The sequence below is a fragment of the Ambystoma mexicanum genome, chromosome 3q (genome assembly GCF_040938575.1).
Source record: "Ambystoma mexicanum isolate Mex_15411 chromosome 3q, UKY_AmexF1_1, whole genome shotgun sequence".
Taxonomy (NCBI): Eukaryota; Metazoa; Chordata; class Amphibia; order Caudata; family Ambystomatidae; genus Ambystoma; species Ambystoma mexicanum.
The window spans coordinates 59,494,846-59,521,120 of NC_090926.1; the positions used below are offsets into that span (position 1 = coordinate 59,494,846).

At 43.0% G+C, this 26,275-nt stretch overlaps 1 protein-coding gene across 2 annotated transcripts in view; it reads right to left on the reverse strand.

Moving 5' to 3' along the window:
• LOC138582110 (E3 ubiquitin-protein ligase TRIM39-like) overlaps positions 1–26,275 on the reverse strand; it is a 473,056-nt gene that overhangs the window by 441,437 nt on the left and 5,344 nt on the right. Inside the window, exon 1 of one of the 2 annotated variants that reach the window (XM_069653087.1) lies at positions 3,649–3,708. The exons of the other annotated variant lie outside the window; for it this stretch is intronic. The gene's annotated coding sequence lies outside the window, so the exon portion shown is untranslated. Of the gene's footprint in view, positions 1–3,648; positions 3,709–26,275 lie in introns of those variants that run through there. 2 annotated transcript variants of the gene reach the window in all.

The following is a 26,275-nucleotide window of genomic DNA, read 5'->3' on the forward strand; positions in this document are numbered from 1 at the left end:
GATGGAGATACATTTTTCTAAGCTATTTAGTCGTGCTGTTGCTTGTTGACACATGGAGTGTTATGCCGTGCACTTCGAGTTTGTCTGTGGAGCTGACATGCACCATGTGTTGGATCTCTTTTTTCAACATTATATTCAATGGACTACAGCTTGCAAGGGTTGGCATCAAGGACATGCATTTTAGGAGTTCCATGACAAGTGGGGCAGATGGGCAGATGTTTTTTGCCCATATAGCTCATAGCCCAGTCTAGTTTTTTGCATCCTTAGTAAACAGACCAGTTCCAATGCTTTAAAATGTTAGCATAGGTGCGATCTACAGACCAATGCATGTTTTGAGTTAGTTCTCTGTAGTGAAACGCGTGCCAGTGATTTACATTTCCAATGCTGCAGAGTGCGTTATGGCATTGTGTCCTAATGTTTTGACAATAGGTTGACCGGAGGTCTCCGAATACAACCGCATATTTTCCTCCAGCAGTTCTTTGTAGTCCGTTTTTAGGACTTCTAGCATTCCGAGATGAATTAAAGGCAACCTAAGGTTGGAGACCAGGCTTGCTTCCTCTAAAAGGAGCACTCCTTTTTTCAGAATTCTGCATACTTTAGTAGCTTGTGCTGATCATTTGTAGTATTCCAATTGGTTTTGGTGTTCTACTGCGACGAGCAGTAGTTGTTGTAAAGTTACACCTCCTTTGTTGTAGGCAGCTAAACCTGTGGGGGCTGTTACAACAGCTGAAAGGTTGTGGAGTCTTGTGGACAGTTTAATGATGAACGTTTCGCCAGAACCAGATTCACCACTTGGATACAGGAGCAGAGGTTTATAATTTTTAAAGTTACAAGTTTTAGTTTCATGTTTAAACCATGTTCAATTTTTTTCATCAACTTCTAAAAGACAAGTTCATCATTTAGCTGTGATTATAGCACCGACAAGACTTCTTCAGATGCTTAGATTGATACATGGTATTTTCTACCACAGTCATTGCTATTTCTGCTTCATTTAGAATGAGTGGTTCTCCAAGAGATTGTTGGCTTCCTGTAACAGAAAGTCGACTGCCTTCAACAGTGTCTTTATGTAGTGGAGCTTCAATTTCTTCCTCTTGTTGGCATTCATTGTCCAACATTTGTTTGTATCGTTTAAAACTGATATTTGTTATACTGCTTTCATTTGCATTGAATGCAGCTTCAAACGTATTACTTTACATGCTAAAAACTGGGCTTGGTAAGTTTTACTAGGCTTCCTTCAAAAGTGGACACTGAATATTTGCCAGTGGTCTCATCTGGCATGACCTTGTTTTTGTAGAGTAAGTTTTGGGCTATGTCAGACAGCCACAATCTTTTTCGAAAGCAGCATTTTTGCTTGGTTAGTATGTGCTGATTAAATTGTTTTTTAAATGTCTGGGATGTAGGAATCATTTGTGGCCATGGTTTCTAGCTCTTGGTAGGATTTTAGTACTCTTTCGTGATGAAGCTGGACTAAGGATTAGCCAGTCATTGTTTTCAGATCTCCAATCTGCAGCTTGGTAACATACACATTCTCTGTGGGAGATCATTTGTATACTGAAGCTCTATCATTTGTTGTGACTGTTTTGTCAGACGATGTGTCATCTCAGAGGTCTTTTAGCTCTGGATTTCTCAGCTTTGGGTGTGAGATCTTGCAACTGCAGTGGAATAGTCTGCAATGTGTTGTGTGTCTATATTTGCATTCCAAGGAGGGCAAGGATTGCATTGTAATCTTGGATTTACTTGGATGCTTCATCCCTTTTAATGTTGTAGGTGTTATGGGGATTTCCCTTTTACACACTGTCACAGAAGAAATTACTTGTCTTGTGGAAACTGGTATAGGGAAACCAAAGCAACATTTTATATAGTATTTACCTGTGTTTTTAGGTCGACATTGGCAGTATTTGAAACACTTATGCTTTTGAAAGCTTAGGAATTGTGTCGGTAGGTCACCATGTGTGGTTTCCGAAAGGGAGCTCACAGGTAATGTATTTTTGAATACATTGTAAAACAGTGGCATCACCGTCTTGGCCAAACTTGGGTGCATCCTTTATTCACAAAAGCATGTGGATGTGTGGTGCTCTCAGGACTGATTTTCTCCAAAAGAAGTGTTCCACTTCTCCGAGTGGAGGGGTATTTTTTTATAAGTGCAGCATGGCAATGAAGCGATGGTGAACGAACCATGACACATTAAGAAGGTCAAGATAACCAAGTTCTCCTGTGTTTCTATATCTATTCCCTCTACATTTTGGTTTGCAGTGCATAAGAAAGTCATCCCATGCATATTCTCCACAACTAAAGTCCATGGTTTGTAAAGTTTTAATTCTACTTTTGTCATTTAGTTTCACATAGTGATTGAGGAATTGTCAAAGATTTGAAGGATTGTTGGCGTACATTACACATTGAGCCTCAGGTCCATTTGTATACTGGACGGTTTGATTGGGAAAAAGTAACATTTGGTTGAAAGTTTGTTGGTGAAGGTTTCTTTTACCATAATGGTGTCGAACATATCAAACCCTTGGCCAATATGGTCTAAGCAAAATTGCTTTTTTTGGTCCTGGTTTATAAGTGCCTTCTTTGAAATAAGTTTGTGTTGCTTATGTGAATCCATTCACCATCACAGAAGCTTGAAAAAGGTATCTATATTGACATTGCGCATGTTTATAAGTACTTTTTGTAATTTGATTAATTTAGTTAGCAGCTTCAGTCTAATTTTAATATAGACAACTTTCTCTTTAGTAGAAACGCGCTGTCAATTAGAGCTTCGAGGATTAGTTTTCCGCAGTAAAGGGTATATCGTGACTTTTTAGCTGTCTTTATAAGAAATCTATGGTGGAAAACTTTGTAAAATTAATTGTTTGGCTTGCTTTACTATGGCTACGTTAACATTGGTATATGTAGTGTTCATTACTCTGCTGTTTTTTTACATTTTTTTGTTTTAGTGGTGGCTGTTTTCACGTTGAGTGAGGTTACTAGCTGCTTTAATTGTTTTTGAGGGATGACTTGTTTATGGTTATCTGCTCTATATTTTTTGTTTTCTACAGAGTTGCTTTTTAGTAGGCGTTCTGTCTGTTGGGAAAAAAGAAAGTTTGTGTTTGAAAAGTGTGGAATGTTTTTGCATGCATTATGCATGGGTGTGATTGTGCAGTGGGAAATAGGTGTGGTTGGGAAGGTTGCAAGAGGGAGGCTGTACAGGTGTGAGGCATGACTTAGTGTGTAAGGGAGTGGTGGTGTGATTGAATAAGTAGGGACATGATGTTTTGAGGAACACAATGGTTATTATGATGCGATTTAGTGCATAGGGTGAAGGGTTGGTGGGCTGTCATGGAAAAAAGGGATGACGAAGTGCGTCTGTGTGCTAATGTGGGTTAGTGATTTGGAATGCAATGAGTTGTAGAGTTGGAATTAGGACCTTATGTGCATAGGGGTATTGAATATTAAAGAAGTGAAATTGTGGCATAAACATTGAGAAATGAGATGGATGTGTACTGAATAAAGAACAGTGATGAACCGAAAGTGTGAATGTCGCAAAATGCAATATAATGAGTAAGAGTGAAATACTATGTTAAGTAGAACAGAATATTCTAGGCTAATATATAGTGAAAGTACATTGTTGAAATTAGAGAGTTGTACATGCTATATTAATGTACTTACTTTGTAGGATGGGACGAGTGTTCTTTCTTCGGTGGCTGTTTTCCTCAATCTTTTTTTCCTGTAATTGTAAAAGAAAGTTAGTGGGTATGTGGTAATGGCGAAGTACTTAAGAGTTTGTTATTTATTAAAGGTAGGAGTTGCTGGGTCGGAAAAAAAGACAAAAAAAAAAGGAGGCTGGGTTATGGGTAGTGTAGTAAGATGTTAAACCAAATGGACTAAGGCTCATTATGAATGAGCTGGTCTGTAAATAAATGTACCAGTAAAAACGTTAACCAGCACCTTTTCTGGACCGCCTCACTCTGTTTGGCAGTATGGGCACTGTAGTCCCGGTAGGTCTGACCTTCCGGGAGTTCAGGCCGCTACCGGCAGGCTTTACACTGAAGCACTGGCACCATTACCAATGGTGCCAGTGCTTCATGGTCCCCATTCCCATGGAGCTCTATGGGAGGGAATTGGAACGTAGTGTACCAACGTCGCTTGTGATATTTCGGTAGCACTGGGAGGTCAGGCAAAGGCAATATAGGGTTGGTGGGTTTTACCCGCAACCCAGTAATGAGGCCATGACGTTCGGGACAGGTACAGGGCAAAAATAGGTGTGTTAAAAAAAGATGCATATTTAGGTTATTTTAATAAGAGAAGTGCTGTGTTTGTGGTGCAATGCATTTGTAATGCGTTGCTGTGTTTTTAAAGAATAGGTAAACTATAGGCCTAGTGGTAATGCAATGGAAAATTGTAGCTGAAGCAGCGTTTGGTGTGCTATAGTAGTGGTTGGAAAATAGTTTATATGCAAGGTGAAGTGTTGTATATAGATACTTTGGGCGCGATTCATGGAATGTTTGCAAAGTGCAAAATGACTTTGCACTGCCGACACAAACCCCGATTTATGGAACTGTGCAAAGTATTTTTGCAGTGCAAAGGCAGTCCTTTTTGTAGTATAAAGTGACTTTGCACTGCAAAAATACACTTTGCACAGTTCCAAGAATCAGGGTTTGTGGCGGCAGTGAAAAGTCACTCTGCACCATGCAAATAATTCCATGAACCAGGACCTTTGGCAGTATACATATGTGAGAGCAGGTGGAGAATGGTAGCAGGTGGAAAATGGATGCCCCCCCCCAGAATCCTCCCCACAATCGAGGGTCTGGAACCATTTTGTCACCCCTGCGAAGCAGCAAAGACCAGTGGATCCCGAGGGAATTGATTTCTGGAGTGAGGGGTCCCCCAGGCCAAACAGCTCCCCACCCTCAAAAATGCCAACAAGATGGTGCAATGTTGTTTTGCCTTCTTTGGGGTACATTGGTGCTGTGTTGTACCAATTCGCCCCCAAGAAAGGCAAAACATATCAATAGTGGCAGCTTGGAGGTATTGGGGCTGGCCCCATGCCTTTGGGCAAACCCTCTGAAGCACCCCCCACGGACCCCAGAAGAGGGGCAGGTCCTTGCTACTTCCTTGTGGGGCCACAATTGAGGGACAGGGCCCATTTTAACACCTCAGGGAAGCAGAAAGGACCACTAGGCCACCAGGGAAATGATGTTGGGTGGGGGGGGGGGTCCCCCACTGCCAGAATTGCAACAAAAAGGTGGCACAATGTTTTTCCTTCTTTAGGGGCAAATGGGTGCTGTTTCGCACCCGCCCACAAGGAAGGCAAAACAACCAGTGTATACAGATTGACCATCTTGGGGGGTAGCAGGGGAGATGGGGGATGGGCCTGTGCCCAAGGGAGTGCAGATCCTTGCTGCCTCACTGGGTTGGGGCAACATTGGTGTTACTTTCCACCATTTTGCCACCTCCGGGGAGCAGCAATGGCCACTAGAACCCCTGGGATTAATTTGGGGGTGGGTGAAGGGGGGAGTTCGGGGGTGGAGACACAAGTTACCAATCTGCTCCTAGGGAGGTTAAAATCTGACATGGCCATCGTGGAGCTCTAGCTTTTCCCTCCAGGTAGGGATGTGTCCACGCTGGGGCTGCCCAGGAACGCCGCAGTACTGGGGCATGGCTGACCCACATGCGAGGCAGGCGCCCAAGGCCAGAGGCAGCACTCCCAGCCAGCCTAGAGCTTTGGCCAGGCCGCGATAGAGCTTTCCCTCCGGGGAACCTGCCAGGACTCCCAGGGACTGCTGCTGGGCTTGGGGATGGTCAACCCTTTCTTTTCCACCCATGTATAAGTGCCCCCACGCATGTGGGCTCTGGTTTACGATGGGACATCTGTGAATGTGGTGTTTTGCAAGCGCATGTAGGTCAGTCACCCCTTTGTCATGCGCCTGTCCTTGAATAAATATAAAGACCACTGATTGTCAGGTGTTTTATGAACCAATTGTCCCTACGTCGACACGCGTTTTGACCTCTCATGGTACTCATCAAAAGAGGGCTCGATATTCACATCAAATAAAGTTGTACATTGTTCACCTATAAACAGGTATATGAAGCCAAACAAAACACGCGTGAACTCCAGCACTCCGAGACCGGCGTGTTTTGAAAGCATTTTGGTCATTTCCCGTGCGAAATATGTAAATAGTGTATTTATGTCACACTACAACTTTGCAGTGCATTCTGGGAACGACATTTTATTACGATTTACACAAGTAAGGCCTCAATTCCAACAGGTGCCTTCCGAAATGCAGGGGGTGCTGCATTTTCCCTGGCTGCTTGGACAGCCCGAGTCCTAAATCTATGGCCTGCCTGCAAGGCTAAATACAGTGTTGCTCCGTTTTTCCCAGAGCACTCAACATATCTGTAGTTTAGCCCTTTCCCTTTTGGACTGCCAGCACATCCACACGTGAGGTGCTTTTTTCGACATAACACCTGTGGGAATAAGGGCAGGTAAAAAATAAAATAACGTTCTTTGTCGTCCATTTCGCTGTTTTCCCCCAATGAAAACTGCATCAACACACTGTATTCGTCCAACTTCTCATTTGCTGCGCATTCTGGGTTAAAAAAAAAAAAAAAAAAAGTCTTGCGATCAAGATGCATTCCGATTCTACCCCCGACCCCCTCAGTTAAGGGGTATTTGGTCGAAATCTGCCAGCAGTTTTCTGCCTACGGTTGTTCCAAAACTGCAAAAATGAACAGGCTGAAAATAGCCTTTGTTTTCTTTATTGCCTTCTCATTTTCTAATGAGAAGTCTCCATTTTCTACTAGCTGTAGTTCTAAATGTATAAGCAAATGAGTTGTGTATTATGAATATCAAGTTGTGAAAGTTTAAGAAAATTCTTATACATCCGCAATGTAAATGTATTTAGCATTCTGCATGGTGCGTGTAGTGTTGCAGCGTAACTCCCGCGAGTAGAAGTATACCGTCACTACAATCTTCTGCCCCCTAAACCTATTTTAGAACAAATATCTGCTTGCACCCTTCTTTACTCTGTAAACGCCTCATTGAGAGGTCCCCATGGAACTCCGTAACCATTACCCAGATCCCAAAAAAAAAAATCTAGATCTCACAGACCGTAGTAATCTAAGGCCAATCACCAACAGCCAATTCCTATTGAAAATTCAGGACAAAGTCGCAACCTCCCAATTACAAGCTTTCACGGAACGTAACAATCTCCATAGCCGACAATCAGGGTTCCACCCTTCCTTCAGTATGGAGACTGAGCTTGTGGATCTCAAATCCCATCTCTTGAAAATCATGGAGAAAGGGAAAGTTCATATTTGACCTGTCAGCAGCTTTCGACCTGGTTGACCACGAGCGCATCCTTCTGCGTTTGCGGAGTCGAGGCTACTGCTCCATAGATGCAGTAAACTGGGTTCAGTCCTTCCTGACTAATTGCGAATTAACATTCAATGGGGTTCCGCTTTCTCGCCTGCCTCTCCAATCTCATGTGGAGTCCCCCACGGTGGCTCCATTTCAGCGTTGCTTTTCAATCTGTATCTGCGCTCGTTTTCCTTGCTTTTGGAAGTTGGTCATCGAGCTGAGTGGGAAACATGCCCAGGATTCCTTGACACTCAACCATATTTATGATTCCATAGAGGGCTGGATGGCCAAGAATTGGTTGTGTCTTAACGGCAACAAAACTGAGCTCCTCACATTCAGCTCCCCTCAGACTTGTTCCAAACTCTACCCATCATACGACAACTTCCTGCTTCAAGATAATAAAATCTTGACCTCACAAGAAAGTCAGAGGGGTTTACCTGGAGTCTGGCCTCTCTTAATTCAGATGCTCAAGTGCACCAAATTCGTCAGATCTGTAATTACTATGTTAAGCTTCTCTGGGGTATTCGCCCTCATCTTAGTGAAAAGAACTTCATTACTCCAGCCCGGGCTACAATTTTATCCAAATTGGACTATTAACAGCCTGCTATGTGGAGCTTGGAAATCCAAAATCCGGGCTTGCCAGACCATTCAGAATGACGCGGTTCGCGTAGCCCTGAACGTCCCCAGAAGATCTCAGACTTCTAATTTCATGAGAGATCTTCATTGGCTCTCAGTGCAGGAGCGAATTTAGTTCAAAACAGGAATCTTTGTGCATCACTCTACTGCAATGCCCAGAACATCTAAAAGCCCTGGTTCTTATCTAGCAACCTACCAGAATTGTATGCTCTTCCACCCTAGCTCAGCTACATGCAATTGAGTTTACAAGATCCAGGGGTCTCTGAGATCATTCCCTGCCGTTGCGTGCTCCTTTTGGAACGCTTTATTCCTTACCATTAGATCCTTGTCTAACCTGAAGCCTTTCAGAGAAGTCCTGAAAACACATATTTTCATGTAATTACGATGCTCATTAGTTCGCCTTCCTGTGACCCTTGAAATTCCTACAGATAACTGTCCCGTCCTTTCGTTGCACCCTGATCCCAGCACGCTATAGGCGCAGTATAGATCTATAAATAAACAATCAAGCTTGCATAACTATATACACACACACACACACACACACATACACATACATTCAGTTGAACATGGCCTACATTTTATTTTTCACTGCAACATTAATAGTCATATTGACGCATTTTTAGGGCAGCGTACATTGGACTAAGGAGGGGAATCGTATTTTTAAGCTATATTGTTGAAGCCCCAAGTTAGGTTTTACAGTAATAGTTTGTTAATACATGGTTATGCATTTACTAGCTTAAGTGTATGTTGTGATGCGTATGCACAGGGAGCGAGTGCATATGTTGTGTGTGGTCATGATACTATTGGCTGAAAATTCCAGCAATAACGCATTTCCTTGCGTGAGTGTATGTTGGAATGTGGAGGCTGGGGGGTTGAGCGTATTTTTTGTTATTTGCATGCAGTGTGAGTCCATGCTAATGTTGGTTGATCTTGTTGCTGGAATAATGTATTTTCTTCCTACAGTAGGTTGAAATGCGTAGGGCTATCCAGGAGAGAGCAGCTCACAGCACCTGCTTTGCAGAACAGCTACATTATTACAATCCAATTGCATCTGTCATGGCCATTCCTCCTCCCCAGCTGCCGCTAACACCATCTGGAGGGCTTGGAAAAAGGAACAGGTGGGAGAATGCAGGAGAAGACAAAGATGAGGTAGAGAAGTACCTACCTCCAGCACTTGATGTTGAGTCCTGGGTGTGGTGCTTTTTTACCACCACTGGGGACTACCAAAGGGTCAGGCAACCAAGGTCAGATGCACCGGCTGCTGGGACGGCTGTACTCCTACGGGATCACTTGCATGTACCGCCACACCAGATCCAACCACTATGGTACTCTGAAAAACAGGTCGACTGCCTCCAAGCCCACCCCCCCCCCCCCAACGCCCCATCTTCCTCGAACACTCCTGCCACCACACAAAATGTGGCAGCAAATGGGAAGCCGAGCTAGAAATAAAGAGCGCAAAGTTACGAGAGAAGATGACCCGCGACCACTCCTCAAAAGTGAAGAGAGCATACAGACATGTTCAGGGACATCTGGAATCTATCCGGACCAAGCGAGCGGAGAAACACTACACCTGAAACACTGGTACTTCATAAAAGCGAATAAAGCAGACAAACTATTGGCAAGGCAAATAAAAGGGAAAACTACAAAAGCATTTGTGGATGAACAAGCTCAGAAAGAGAACGGACGACGGAGACGGGAACAATCTTCAAAGATTTTTACCAAAAGCTATTCACATCAGACAATCCTAATGAAAAAGATCAATCCACATATTTGAGTAATATTACTCTCCCCTCAGCGACACAAGAGGAGATACAATTAGACAGACCCATCACAGAAGAGTAAACAGGGCGATACAAGATCTACTGAACAATAAAGCCTCTGGACTGGACGGATTTATGGCAATATTCTACAAAACGTATGCATGAGATCTGGCACCAATCCTAGCAGAATTATTTAATACGTTTAAAGACAGCCAATATTACGCCATCCATGAATGACGTGAAAATCCTGGTCTTCCACAAGCAAACGAAGAACCCAGAATCCCCTAGCTCATACCGCCCTATCCCACTAATCAATCTGAACGCCAAACTATTCACCAAAAAACTCACAATAGTGCTGCCAAAACTAATCCACCAAGATCGATCAGGGTTCATAGCCAACAGGATGACCCACGATAACACGAGACGGGTAATCCACCTGATCGAAAATATAGGACACACCTTGGCAATACTACTGGCGATAGGCATTCGACCACAGCGAGTGGTCAATGATATTCCAAATCCTGGGGAAGATGGGCATGGGAGAAGACTTTATTAAGATGATTCGCGCCAATTACAACACATCATCCCGAATAGTGGAAGACGGGCAACTATTAGGCAAGATCAGGATAGGGAGAGGCACCAAACAGGGGTGTCCTCTCTCCCCCTTACTTTATGCAATCTTCCTAGAGCCACTCCTGGCGAGGCCCCAGACATCAAGGGCATAGACATATGGGGGGGGGGGAAATTACTCACAAATCAATGGCTTACGCAGACATGCTGATGGCCTTGTCGGACCCGACGAGGTCCCCACCACACCTCATACGAGAAATCGAGAACTATGGGGCCATCTCAGGACTAAAGAACCATGAGCAAAAGTTAGAAATACTAATCCTAGCCAGAAAGAGAAGAGATCCACAGGCAAGCAGAAAAACTCCAATTAAAAGTCGCAATTAAAAGTGGCAAAATACCTAGGAGTGATCCTGATGAACAAAATCAAAGACCTATATATGCAGGAAACGTTCCACCCCTTCTGGAAAGTCCCAGACTTAGAAAAATGGAACTCGCCGTCAATTACATGGTGGGGCCGGTTGACTGTGATAAAAGTGACAATCTTACCCAGATTATTGTACTCCTTCCAAGCACTCCCCATCCAACTTCCTTAAATCTTTAAATCCCTCAAAGCTGCGTCAACGTACATCTGGCAGAAAAATCCCAAGACTCTCAAGCCTGACTATGACCGCACAGAAGGAGGCGGGAGGCATGGCACTCCCACACTTCCGGAAATACTACGAGGCAGCCCAGTTGTGGGTCCTGAAAGAATGGATTCTGGACACATCCCAGAAAATATGGGAAGCACAAGACAGGGCAGTAGCTAATACCAGACTGTGCAATCTCTCATGAATAAGCCCCGAACACAGGCATCAGAACGCTCGAATAAGTGAGGTCTTGAAAGCATTGCTGGAAATATGTACCAGGACAACCAGAAAAGAAATGCCGACTATAGATCTGGCATTCCAATCAGGAATGGAGAACATTTAAAAAAAAAAAATGGGAGGAGACTGAACGTACAAAAGTAGGGGACATGTTCCAAGAACAGATTAGATCCAACACAGAATGCCAAGGCTACTCAGCCTTTCCGAAAAAGATAGGTACAAATACGATCAGCTACATCACTGGCTATCTTCCCCGCGGATCATGCAAGCGGCAACCAGAGATCTGACCCCTTTCGAGACATACATGATGACACAATCAGGGTCGAAAAAATTTGTCTCAACCATATACAAATTTCTCAACGCCCTGTCAGAAGAAGTCAAGTGGCAATATATGAAGAGATGGGAAACTATGCTGGGGAAAGCAGTATCGAGAACACAATGGGAATACGTTTGGAACAATATTCCCAAATGGACGAGAGCAATACAGATACGGGAGGCGTGGACCAAAATCCTTGTTAAGTGGCATTTCACTTGCGAAAGACTACACAGTGTACCACACCACCCAGAATAAATGCTGGAGAGGATGCGAAGCCGAAGGTAATTGGACACACATGGTGGGACTGCCCGAAGCTGCTCCAGTTCTGGACGGAGGTAAAAACCCAGATGTAGGCAATGTTTAAGGGTGCAGAAGAGCTGAATGAAGAGGTATGGATGTGTGGCTTGTGGAGCCCCAGATACAAGACACTGTCGAAAAAACAGAAAAGAAACTTCATAGGGCTCCTAACAGCTACATGACTAGCAATAGCCCAGAAACTGAAGCAGAAACCACCACCATCCAACTTAGAAAGGCTCCAAAGAGTCTGGTCCCTTTTGGCGATGGAACGCATCACCTATAACATCCAAGGGGGCCGCCAAAGATTTACAACAGACTGGGGAACGGCCCTGGAATACCTACAGAGAGACTATAAGGTACAGTGGTGTCCACATAAAATACGTATTTTGGACTTCTTTACATAATCAAATATTACTTAGATGGCTTGCACTCATGGACACGAGAACATTGACTCCGGTGTGGGGGAGGGAAGGGGGAGAAAGGGAGGGAGGTAAAGGGAAAGGGGGAATGTCCCAATGTTGATTAAGAAAATGTAATAAAAACAATCTGAAAAAAAAAAGAAAAATGAAAAGCCAAATAAAATACAAAAACGACAACAAAAAAGGGTTCCTTTAGGAGCCACCCGTCAGTGTTAAATAGAACAGGAAAATAAATCAATCACAGGATCCTTTGCGCTCTACATAGTATGCGGACAGCACGGTAGTCCAGTCATCTGGAAAATGACATTGGACAGTCTCCCATGGCCAAAAGGCATCAGCCTTTGCTCAGACAGAGTGAAAACAAACATTTTTTAAAAAAAGCACTCAAAACCTTATTGGATTATAAACTAAAGTTTATTATAATTACGTATCACAATGGTAAAAGGCACTCAGGAAGAAGCACTTATCCCTGTGGGTAAAAAACCACCATGTGTTCCGCTCAATCTAGAGCTTCCTCAGGCAAAGTTAATTGGTATACTGTTTGCATCCTGTTTAAAAACAGTGCTTGCCAGGCTCCGCCCCTCCTGTGGCAAATCAGGTGACCAATTGTCATGTGACCAGCTATCAATGTGTAAACTAAATAATACAGTCATGTTGTTTCCCCCGTCTGGTGAGCAAAGGCTGATGCCCTTTAGCCATGTGACACTGTTTTGTGCATTCATTTGGCGAGAGGCTAGGCGCTGTTACATTTGGCCAACGAGATAGATATATCTATATTACACGACCCACGGTAGTGGCTGTGTAGTTATTGTTAAGTTGCTAAACTCATAGAAAGAGCACTTTTTTGGCAGCTTATAACTTCGCTCCCCCTGGAGGAATCCTCACCAAACTTTGTTCAAAAAAATATGGCCGGCTCTGATTTTTTTTTTGCAAAAGTTGGGCGAGGTTTCGTGTTGGGGGGGGGGGGGGGGGGGGGTGTTTGGCAAAATTTCTTTTTTTCCATAGACTGATTGGGCAAAAACAACATCTGGATGGATTTGCACCTGTCATGCACAACAAACCAGTCTCGCCACGATGCACCTCTTTGATTGACACCCCAGCACACACTGTTACTCTCCCCGGGTTGCCGTCCACCTCCCGAGACATATCCTCACTTAGGGTGCGAGGGAGTCGCCGTCACCAGCGAGTGCGGGTCGTGCGTAGAGGCTGGCCCGGTTTGTTGCCTCGTTTCCATTGGCAACTCCCATGGAGACTGCGCTCGGGATGGAACACCCGATCGCGGTTACTTCCTGGTTCCGCAACGACTTCCCGATCACGTGTCCAGAGTACCGCTCACGTGATCGGGAGTCGACGCACATAAAAACCAGGAAGTTAGAGTTTCTCACCGCTTCACAGCTGTTTCACGACTCTGTTCGGCGCTTGCAGATATCACGTTACTTGGTTACTTTGGATTTGGACTTTGGCTTATGAATCACGGACTGGCCTGCTTACTCCTCGATCTCGTCGCTCGGAACTGCACGGATCTCGGTACTCTGGACACTTTGCTTTGCTTAACGGATTGTTTACGGATCGCCCCTTTTTTGACTGTACGATCTTCGGCCATTGGCTCTACGTGTTTTGGTTTCACTTGCCTTTCAAGTCACGGCAGAAACACAGGTACAGCCGGTACCTACCATCTGGGACACGGCTGTCCGGATCTACGGCACTCCCTCGCACCAGACCCAAGTTACCCCAGTATCATCCCTGCTGGGTTTAGGTAAGAGATTATTGCACACTTCTTCATACCAAAGTACTGTGTTTGCCTGTGCTAATCTTAACTTCCTTTTAACAGCCTCTGGGGTCCTTGGCGTCATCAGATCCGCCGAACCATCAAACCACCTGTGGCCTCAAAGCTCGCACAGGGAGTTTATTTACTCTTCCCTGTGGGTGATTTGTGGACAGAGGCTCATTACTCTTCACTACGCGGCAAGTCACGACAGCGCCAAATTTGCAGCAGGAGCAGGTGCTTGGGTCAGAAAGTGTGCTGGTGTGTGTTCCAATCAGTACTTTTGTTCCAAACAACTGAAATGTACGTCTCTAAAAATTAGTGATATCTGGGTCCGCTGTGCGGCCCCATTTACCTGTTCGCTCCATGGACAGAAGTGTCATTCGCTTGCGGTACAGCGTGCTGTCGGAGAACTTTGGACGTGGCCGGTGGTTGGCTGGAGGGTAGCGTGCTCTGCATCAACATTTTTTGGAAACGCCGCCATGGTGTTTCGGACGAGAGCGGAAGGGTGTGGAAAATATACAGTACGCCATGTGTTGGTGGCAAGAAGGGAGGGGAAAGGGTGGGGGAGTGAGAAGGGGTTCATGTGAGATGTGAATAGGTGGAAGACGACGGAGGAGTGGCTGCAGTATTCATGCGTATTGCGCCAAATCACAGGTACCTAAACAGGCAACTACTTTGTGTGGTGATTGAAGTCAGCTGTCGTAACGGCCCGATAGCTTGTGCCGCGACCTGTTGGCGCCAAGCTCTTTCTGTTGCGAGGGGTGGTAAGTGATTTTCAGAAGGGGAGTGATTTTCACATGTCATAGGGTGGGTGGGAACATGGGTGGCTGTGCGGATGGATTGCGGTAGTTGGACACATGGGGCATGAAGTTGCGGTTGTTTGAAGGTTTAGACTATTGGGTGCATGGCCCAATGCTGTAGGGCATGCAATCAAGAGCCTAGGCCTTCAGCACAACCACCGCAGCAATGCATGTCCGACTCTGAATTCAGTAGAGGGTGGTACCCTTCATAGTGTGGTGTGTGCAGATAGGTTGGAATAGGGCCAATGGAGTAGGGCCAATGTTGCCAGCAGTATGTGGGTAGGTTGGCAGTGACAATACTTTGTGAATGGAAGTGGGTTTGGCCGTAGTATGTGAATGAAAGTGCAAAGGGGTGCAGGAGACAGGGTTTTCTTTCTACATTATGGTAACCGTTCCATTTTTTTGCTGCATAGCTCCATGGCTGGGCACAGGTTGGGTAGGAGTGCCGGTGGCAGTGGTGTGTATGTGGATTGTCTTACTTAGTGACATGCATGGTGGCATTACGTTGCAGTGGGTGTGTTCAAGGCCTAGACCATTGGGTGCAAGACCGTAGGCCATGCACTGCAGAGCTTAGGCACACATGGCAATAATGAATTTGTGACTGCATAAGTTAGATGGTGGTGATTTGTACGGAATGGGTGTGGAGCACATTTCAGACACAATAGAGCAGCAGAAATGATCCGGCATGCCTGTACGTTTGGTTTCGCAGGTGAGGTCACGGTTAGAACATGGTTAAGTTTTTCATGTGTGGTTGGAGATGGTGCAGTGAAACTCACAGTGTGGACACTCGGTGCAGTGTTTGCACACTGTCAGTATGGAAGAGGGTATGGTTGAAGTGCAGTTTATATGTGCTTGGATAGTGTGCTGTGTGCAGATTGCTTGGAGTAGGGGCAATGTTGTGGTTAGGATCGCAATGAAAATACTCAGAGTGGAAGTGGGTAAGACCACAGTATGTGAATGAAAGGCTGTAGGGGTGCCGGAGACAGTGTAATGTTTGTAGAATAAGGTAACTGTTGCATTTAACGCTGTATAGCTCCATTGCAGTGCGCAGTTGGGTAGGAGTGCTGGTGCCAGTGGTGCATATGTGCACAGTGGTAGTTGGTGACATGCATGGCTGCATTATGGTGCGGGAATGTTTGCAAGGAGCACACCCACTGCAGCAATGCAGGTTTGACAAGTGCATGAGGAACAGGGTGGTGATCTTTGGAGAATGGGTGTGGAGTACATTGTAGACGTGCTACAGCAGCACAAGAGTTGAAAAGCCTTGATTGTGTGTTCCATGGTTGTGGCGATAGTTGCAACATGCTACAGTAGTTGGTGTGTGGCAGGAGATGGTGCAGTGAGAAGGTGTGCAGTGTGGCCACAGGGTGCAGTGTTTATATGAGTGTATGAAGAGAGTATGGTTGAAGTACAGCTTGTGTGTGCTTGGTTAGTGTGCAGATTTATTGAAGTAGGCCCAATGTTGTGAAGCTGTTGTGCTTAGGTTGCCTGTGACAAGCCTTTGTGAATGGCAGTGGGTAGGGGTGGTGCAGGCTGTGGTACGTTTGTGGATTCTGCTAATTGCGACATTTTTTGTGAATGGATGTTCTATGGCGTGGGGGAGATGGGTAGAAGTGCCAGTACGTATGTTACGTTTGTGCATAATTTTAGCTGCCCACATGCATGTATCCATTGTGTTGTGGGGGGTGTGGGGAATGGCTGCACTGTGTGCATGGCCAAATGTGTGCTGGTGCGCCGCAGGATCTTTGGTGCTGCAATTGTTAGCAGAGGTTTCTGGTGGACGGGTTTTGGAATCAAACGGAACGTGCACTGACGGAGTGGTGTCCAGAAATGGTAAGTGTGCAATGCAGATGTTTCATATGGTATTGCGGCATGCGTGTTGGATAATTTGACAGCACCCAATGAGGGACTGCTGCAAACAAATGCCACTGTAAAGGGAAGAAGTATTGTGTCTGCTTTACTGGGCCGTGGCCCTCACTGTAGATGCGAAAGCGCACGTGGCACATCCTGCCAACATGAGCATGCTGGCCATGGAAATGGAATTGTGGGAAATAGGCAATTAGGTGTTTAGGGTGTGGTTGAAAGGAAGGGGGTACCATATCTTCCCAATATGGTGTTGTGAGGTTGGTGGAGATGGCGAGACACACAGTGCGGATCGTCAGAGATACCTTTGTGCTATATCTGCACAGGTGTGTGCAAAGAGGCATTGCTGGTAATTTCAGGTTGGAAGGAGTGGGCATTTTCTGGGGCTGTCAGGGTGAATGCAGGATGGTTCGGCTTTGCAAATATGTGGCCTCCGTCACGAATGTAGACTATGTCGTGGTGCACTATGGAAGTCTACAATTGGAGTACATGTCATGTGACGTTTAATCCATCACATGAAGAGGTTGCGGAATGCATATTCCTACTATGCATCTACGATGGAAGACTCAATGCCCTACACAGCTTGATCTTGCTTGTTTTTTTCCCACTGCGAAAGTTCTATTCTCATCTATATCGCCAAGAAGAGGGTGGTACTGTTCTAATGCAGTTTGTTCACAGCCAGAGGGCGGAAGGTGCATCTTCAAATGGAAGCAGGTCTACTTTTTTGTACGATGCTGCAATGTTCTTCTGCAACAATGACATAATTGATTCTAAAAATGCCGACTTATTCCATGACAATGGTATTTCTTTGTCCAATATTAGCAATGGTATTTTGTTGTTCCATCTAAAGGATGCAGTGAAGAGCTTACTGTAAGAATGGGCAGAGTGCAGAAAAATAAAAATCTATAAAAATCACAAAGAGGGTTTCCTTAAAAGCATCCAGAAAATTTAAACCACAAAAGACTCTTTTCGGAGCCACCACTACATATGAAATCCACTGTCCAGGATGAAATGTATTCCGCCACGCCCACAGACAGCACGAAAAGTACACGGACACTGCGTTACTTCCGGGATTCCACGTCCACATCCGGCCCATCTGCAGAATGGCGTGCATGGAAATGGGTCTGCAGAAGCTAAGAGATTGTGCAATAAGGCTTCTGGGTGTGGTGAGAGCAAGAATGCGTTGGAAGCGAAACATTTGAAAAATAGTCACCAATTAAATATTACAGCACTGAATATAATCTTGTTAGCAGGTAATTGCAAGGTACTGCAAAGGCTGGGCAGGGATTTGGACACGCACTTCGAATTAAAGCCGTCAACTGCAACTCACTCCCAATACCCACTGTGTGCCTTTCTTCTTGCCTGTGACCAAAGGGCCACTCTACAGGTTGCTATGAACAGTACAATACTATAGCGCATGTATATATCCAATATCTGATGCACTAGTCCTAAACAGCTTGTGCAGAGGTGCTGCCATGTCTGAATGTCTCACCACAGGTAATGTTTTCTCGCAGATTTTGATCTGCAGCATATTGTATGACATGTTTTTTTTTTGATGGTTTGCCAAAACCTTTCATCGTAGCCTAAAAACAAAAAAAGAAGGTAAAATACTACAAGTCAGCAATTCCTTCCCAAAATCTCACCAGCGTTCCAATGTCTTTTTTGTTATCACCCGACAGAAAGGTTTCCCCATCTTTCCTCAGGCAATAATTGAATTGACATTTTCATGTAAATAGTTCTGTAGATAGATCTTTTTTCCGTTAAAGCTGGGCAATGCATAAAAATGTGTTCCAGTATTTCCTCAACGGTCTTTTCTTTGCAAAAGCGACAAAAATTAAAATCACTTAGTATTAATTTCCTATTAGGTCTCTCGTCGGGAGATGCAAATACTGGTAGAATATTCACCGATCTGTTGTCTCAGATACAATTAAGGTTGCCTGATATTTAGATTTTTGTTTAATTGTTTCAATCCAATCGTTGCGGATTAATTTCTCCTTGGCTTTTTGAGGTCTTTAAGGAGCATATCCTTGGAGATATCGGCTTCAAGTTGAATTGTTTCTATGTGCCGTTTCCATATTTCAAATACAATTGCATTGCAATTACAAAATTCTGTGTTGAATATCCGTAGTGGTGGAATTTTTTGCTCTGCAATGATTTTCCTGAAAAGATCGAATTTTTTCCAGGTTATGATTGATTGCATCGATTGCAGTGCTAACTCAAATCTTATACTTGCTATATTTTTGAGTTTGGGAGGGACAGAACCTTTCTCCAGAAGATCCCTTCGTTTATACCAGATAAACAAATTTAAATTCAACATTGTCTCACCTCCATATGTCAATATAGCTGTTACCTTTGGCCGATAGAATTTGACAATAGGTTTCATCGAAAATTTCCCACATTTCCAATGCAGAATTCGACCTTTTCTTGCAAGGGAAAGGGCCCGGTTTCTTAGATGTATCATCCATTCATTTTCTGTGAAGTTTGATTCATCCAGATTCCCAGACATTTCATAGACTTAACTTGCATGAGTTTCTTTATACAGAAATAGTGGTTTGTTATACTTGTTCAATTTTTTTAGATGTCATTTTGGTTTTATGTATGTTGATTTTCAATTTGTTCAATTCCATATAAGTTTCGAGGATTGTCAAGGCTGTTTGTAGTCCTCTCCTGTTTTGTGATAAGACAATATCATCTGCATAGGTTATCCAGGATGACTATCTCATTTAATCTTGGGGGGGGGGGGGGGGGGGGGTGGGATTTGTTTCTGGAACATTTAGTCTTTTTGGAAGTCAGATGTGAAAAGGTTAAGATGTGTCGCTGCCAAAGGGCTGCAGTGGCGCTGCCATATGTCTTAATGTCTCACCACAGGTAATGTATTGTCGCAGATATTGATATGCAGCATATTGTATGACATGGATTACGCCACAAAACTGTTATTTGAACGTCTTCAAATATAGCAATCTGTGCATCGAAGCGAAAGTACTGTCTCTTGATGGCACGACATTACCAGTATCTGTAGCATTCATGGCGATGAGTACATTTTGCTGCATAGGAATGCTTTTCATCATGAGACACGCAGTTTCATTAGGCAGAGCAACAAGACAGTTCAGGCAGCTGCACGCGGCCACAGTACCTTTGCAACCGGCACTCATAATCTTTGAGATCCGAAGATTTTGTTGTTTACTTAGCTGTGCTTACATTTAACTGTCCGAGTTAGCAAGCAGCAACAGTGTTCATATTTTCCAGACTCACTACAGACTGTCATGTGCAGTGCAATCTTTTATGCACCTGTACAACCCAGTGAGCAACTTGCTACGTAACCTCACGGTGCTAAGTGCAGAGACGGTGTGTCAATTTGATGGGTCATGGAAGGGCAAGCAGCTCATCAATAAAAGCAATGGGCCATTAAACACGCCGACTGGAGCATCCTGCTCCTTGCTCCCAATGGGCCTCAGGCAGCCAGGCACGACGCATCCATAAATCATTAGCTTTGCAACACAAAATCCGTAGGCAGCAGGACTGCTTGAAATGCTGTAGCCTGTCGCATCGGTAGGGTTGGCATTACCAGGAGACAGAGGATGACATACGCATAGATGTGCAACTGACAGACGGCGATGCCACAACTAATTAAAGGTGAATGAGAAGATGCAGACATGAGGCCAGTACTGTAGTCCTACGGACACTTCCATTGGGATTGGACATATGTCGCCGGGCAGGTGCACTCTCAGTAGGAAACCTCCATTTTTCTTACCTGCAGGCATCTCGGGCAGCACTGTGCGCTACAGAGTCACAATGCAATTACAGCACCAAAGCAACAACTACACAAACACTGACAAACAGTTTACATGTATACATTTAATTTGGAAGAAAAATTGCCAGTATTAGGACAGTGTAGGGGTAGTACTAATTGTTTTGCAATTGTTCAATTTTTATGTACAGGCTGTGTTAAGTTTTTTACAGCACCTCATTGATTTTGTGGCTATATGCTGTTGTGGAAGAGGTGCCGCTACTGATGCATTCCTTCAATGCAAAGTATGTCCGGTTACACACAAATATATGTGTGTGAAGTGTACATTAAGCAATACATATTAACTACATTACTTTTTAGACTGTGCTGCTTGCCAATGCAGTTACTATCGTTACTCATTTAGTGAAGAGGGACGTTTTCTTCCAGCCATTCTAGGGTGCTTGTCATTGTTGCGTTAAAAAAAACATGGTTTGCTATTGTTGCACACTGCAAAAATTCTGCAATCATAGGAGAGACTTCAGCGCAGTTACGTTCTGCTCTCAATACTTTGCATTCCTTACTCTGCCATTTCCTTCTTCGTTTCCATGTACAGCAGCAGTGTGGTAATATTGTTGGACGCACACGTCACTGTGTACTGGTGCATTCCATTATGGTGCATAGTCTATGCCTTTGGTCTGTTTCACAAGTACAGAGTGCACACTTCACTTACTCCTTGCAATGTACATATATGGTGCTCATTCTCCTTGCAATGTACATATTGTGCTATTTGTGCATGTTTATTCACTTTGGTGAATGGTAACAGTAAGAGAACTCACTGTTTCCAGTAGTTTGAATGCTAGCCGCTATATGCGCACAGATGTACAGTTTGTGGTTACTGTGGGAGACATCAATTTTGTATGCTGTATTGTATATCTACACAAACTAATAAATACCTATGAAATTCAGTAAAAACACTTTAAGGGACATTATGGTTAAGTTGCGCTAATAAAAACCCATCACCTTTGCTGAAAAATCTATACTGAAGAAACTTTCTGGTTCCACTGCCCTACTAAAAACCTATCAAATAAACCAACAAAAAAAAATTGTAAAAAAAAAAAAAAACAAAAAACAAAACGTTATGGTTAAATTGCACTACTAAAAAAACCTAGGAAACAGAAAAACATTACTACAGGTATATTCTGGTTACAGGTAAAACCCGAAAACACCCAGAAATTGGCCAGTTATGCTACCTCTGTGCATTGCAAGGACCAACACCCATGACCTCAAAGATGACATCACTGATGCCATCACATGTGCCTTTAGTTTGAATAACAAGCCTCCACAAGGCATTGTTAATATAATGTTGCCACAAAACTATCAGAGATCATTGGGAGAACTATCATGAGATACATAATTCAATATACAATCAATTGCTAAAAACACCATTGCACTACAGACGTCTTTCCAGTATAGCAACCACCTCATGCAGAAACGTAGGCAGTGTCTGCAGCATGCACCATAGAGGTCCAATATTCACATTTTTGCCATGTTACATAGTACAATGTGGAATGCTTTATTTTCAGAGTTTCGCATACTGTGAACCATACCCCCTCACTTACTACATATTTGTACTACTACACACAAACCATAAATAGAGCACAACACACAAATATGCCCACATCAGTAAAGTAAGGAGAAAAAAAAAGCTGTGTTACCAGAAAGTGTTCATAACCCAACTAATTATCTTCATGCACAGAAAGGATTGCTGCGTTTCAGGTCTGCTTCTTCCCCTATGTATCACATGATGGACTTACCTTTCTCATATGTCCTTACACTCTTTTCGTAAGGGTTAAGGTCTACAAATATAGTACCTTTTGAATGTTCACTTCCTGCCCGTCTGTGAATAAAACTACCTGCCCTACATATGTGAGTGAACATAAAAAAAAATTAAAAAAAGCGAGCCAGACGTGATGGCATCAGTGATGTCATCAATGACATTTGTGATGTAATATTTGAGGTCATGGGCGTTAGTCCTTGCAGTGCACAGTGGTAGCACAAGTTATGGTTGCGTACCATAACTGGCGAATTTCTGGGGGTTTTCTGTTTCACCTGTAACCATAATGTCCCTGTAGCAACTTTTTTCCAATGAATTTCATAGTTTTTATTTTAGTAGTGCAACTTAACCATAATGTCCCTTTAACATTTTTGGGTGGATATAGAGATACATTAAATATATATATATATATATATTTCATTTAATGTAATAAACTAACAAATTTTCTACAGAACCTAGTAACTTCACAAAAAGTGCTCATTTGTTTCTCCTCTTTTTCCTTTAATTCAAATTCTAAAGAAGCTTGAAGCCATATTTTATGTGTTCACAAAAACCTGCTCCAATGCATTTTGAAAGTTTAAGAAATATCTGATTGCCACCATCAGTTAAATGCACTCCATCTCTTGACATCAAATTGAATATTCATCATCAAGAGAGGTCATGCCAACATCTTGTAAAAAAAGGCACATACAACTTCGTTCACATTGCGCCTTGCTTTCTCAATTTGTGGACAAAATAAATTCAAACGCATCCACATTTGTCTGAGCCATCCTAGATAAAATAATTTTCGAATGTGGAAACAGTTCCATCAACTTTTCAAATGTATCCTTCATTGCAAACTGTAAGGATATTCCAGTAACACAGCGCAAACTGTTCCCTCCACAGTGAACTACAATGATGTTCGGATGATTCAAGTGAACCATAGTCTTAAAAAGGGAGGAATTCCACCCACTTCATGTCTCTAACTCCATACCATGAAACTTGAAATTCATCGAATCCAAGATTCTCAGACAATCCAGTGCTCAGAATACACTTTCCGCCAATGGATGCAAGAGTCTCCCAGGATCCAAACACTCCACTTCCTCCAACACATAGCAATCTTCAGTGCACTCACCAAACAGAAGTCCTGCTTCCCTCTCTTCCTGTACACCACATGCAATAAACCATATTGGCCGATGTCCACGGACATTCATGACAGTCCATTTCCATGCCAGGTATCCTTTTAAGACACAGATGGCACGTGCAGTGTCCTCGGACTACCGCAGTGACTGTGGACACTAAGACAGGGCAGCTTTTTTAACCCTATTTTCAAGTTTCCAGCACTCGCATTGGCAGCTTTCAAACAGTCAGCAATTACATTCAGAAACTCTATGTAACCCTGTCATCGCAGTTAAACACTTCAGATGTACTCTTGAACTCAGAGTGCATGTCTCCGGTTACTCACAGCCACCTGCATCAAAAACAAACTTTCTATTTGCAGATTCAACAACATCTGCATCTAACAAGACATAGTACAGGTATGGTTATAAAAGTATTTCTTCCAGCTTTTACAAATATATATATATATATATATATATATATATATATATATATATATATATATATACACACACATATACATACACACACACACACAGGGTTCCTGCCACTTACCCTGTAATAAGCGCCTCAATAGCATATTCTCTTTAACCCCTCTAGCAAACGTCATGTATTGCAGCATTCAGCACATCAAGTGGCAGTTTCTTACAATGCTGTGAATTTAACATTTAGCAGCATGTTCATGAACTATGTGTGCATTTCTTTTTTATAAAAAGAAAGAAAAAGCAGATAGAAAAGACTTGGTGTGTGCCAGTTTAACATGTTGCCAGTACATGCATACTTGCCAACATGGCCCATTGCAATTTATAGCTGCTTATCAAGTCTTGGTTTCTTTCTTTGCATTCTGTAATACCACTTCTCCCATTACACAACTCGTCCCTGAATGACACAAAAAGTGTCACATTTATATTAAATGAAAAATAAAAAAAATGTGAAAATGATGCAAGTTTACAAACTTCTTTAGATGAATTTTCACAAAAGTAAAAAAAAAATGCATATATACATTAACACCAGCAGTGTGTTTAACTAAGCAGATGCTAAACATGTGTGAAACCTTTCAAGTGCCACTTAGTGTATATCTTCACAGTACAATCATGCTTGCCATTCTAATGGATAAAGCACAACTACCACACCCAGAATGCAAAGAAAAAACAAGACTTCATAAGCATCTACATATTTCAATATAATCATGTTTCAACTGCCACTTGAAAATGTGCTTAACCCGTTCCATCTGCTTTTCCTTTTACAAAAAAGTCAAAGTGCTGCTATAAATACACATTTACATTTTTTTAACTTTCAAGAACGGTCAGCATTTCCCATTTATTCCATACAATTCTCACACTTGCAACCTCATTACATCCCTTACACTGCCACCATTCTCCATATATTGACTGAGTATAGGATACAATAGGTAGTAGAAGACTACTTGACATTTTATATTTTAATCACTTGGGACTGCTGAATTTCCAGATCTATTAAGGGGTCCCAGCATCGCGCAAAATATAATACACAGCTTGAACTGTTTCTACCAGACAATCTTCAGGTGAATATTAAAGAAAAATAATGAGATCCTGACTTTTCTCAATGCATGTAGCGAATATAGTTTAAAATTGATTATTTCACTAAAAAAAGTATGGTTTTTTTTCAAAGTTCTGAAAAGAAACCCCAAAAGAGAGGTGAATACCACTCCCCCACAAATTAGATATAAACAGCCAAATCATAAGATTGGAGTTCATAATGTTGAACAAAATAAAGCATGATGTAATATTTACAAAAACCAAACAGGCCCATCCACACAAACTATCATAATGTCAACAGATCGACATACATGAAACCAGGAGAGGAAAAGGAGAAAGAAGACTCAAAAATAGGCAAGGAGAGGAACACAGAAGGAATTTAAGTACCCAAAAACGTATGCAGTTCCACATTGTGGCCCTTGGGATGCTTGGTATCGAAGTCTAAAATGAACCTCATTTCAAGTGGTCTCAGTTTCAGGACACGATCCCCACCCCTTTGATGAACGGGCACATGTGCTACTGCAAAGGTTAGCAAACGGAAATTGTTCTCATGTTCCTGCTTGAAATGTTTGGCCATGGGGTTCTCAGTTTAGGTTTACATGTCGTACTCCCGACGTACCATTTCATACAGGGACATGAGAGGACATGCACCACAGAAGTAGTGTGACAGAGTATCTTATCTCCCGATTAATTTTAGTGACGGGTGTATGAATGACTTCAACACAGTAGCATGTGCACAGGCTTTACATTTCATGCATTTGGTAAAACCCATCGGTGAGGCAGAGAGCCAAATAGTGGCGGGTGGATTTTTGTCTACTGGGGCAAAAAGCTAGAGACAAGTGTATCTCTCAGTGATGGTACACATTTGTATGTCATTGTGGGACGTAGGGAATGCTTTTTGTGGCATGATGGAGGGTGGCAGCTGTTGGCATATAAGGGCAGGCCAGTATTAGAGGGTTTCTAGTGCAATGCCGTGGGGATGCCTGAGATAGATGGAGAATGACAATGACATCTATTTTTTTATTATTGTATAAGTGTCTTGTTTGAAAATGTAATTATATACAAATAAATTGGTGATCTCGCTAATCTAAATATTCAAAACTGTTGATATTGCTTGTTGCTAAGAGATTACCACAGACGGTTCATAGCAAATTGGTTATTTTAACAATTGTTCATGTTGAATGGATTACATTCACAATTTGTTGTGCAAAGAATGGAGTGTTCCACCAGTGAGCTGACACCTGTCTTTACCATTCTCTGCCTGCTCACACTTGTTTATACCACCAACAAAGTATCTATATACAACACTTCAACTTACATATAAAATACTCTTCTTTCCAAACCTCTACTATAAGACACGAAACACTGCTGCAACAACAATCCGCCATTGCGTTACCACTAGGCCATTTCATATTCTTTAAAAACACTGCAACATATAAACAAATGCATTACACCACAAACACGGCAC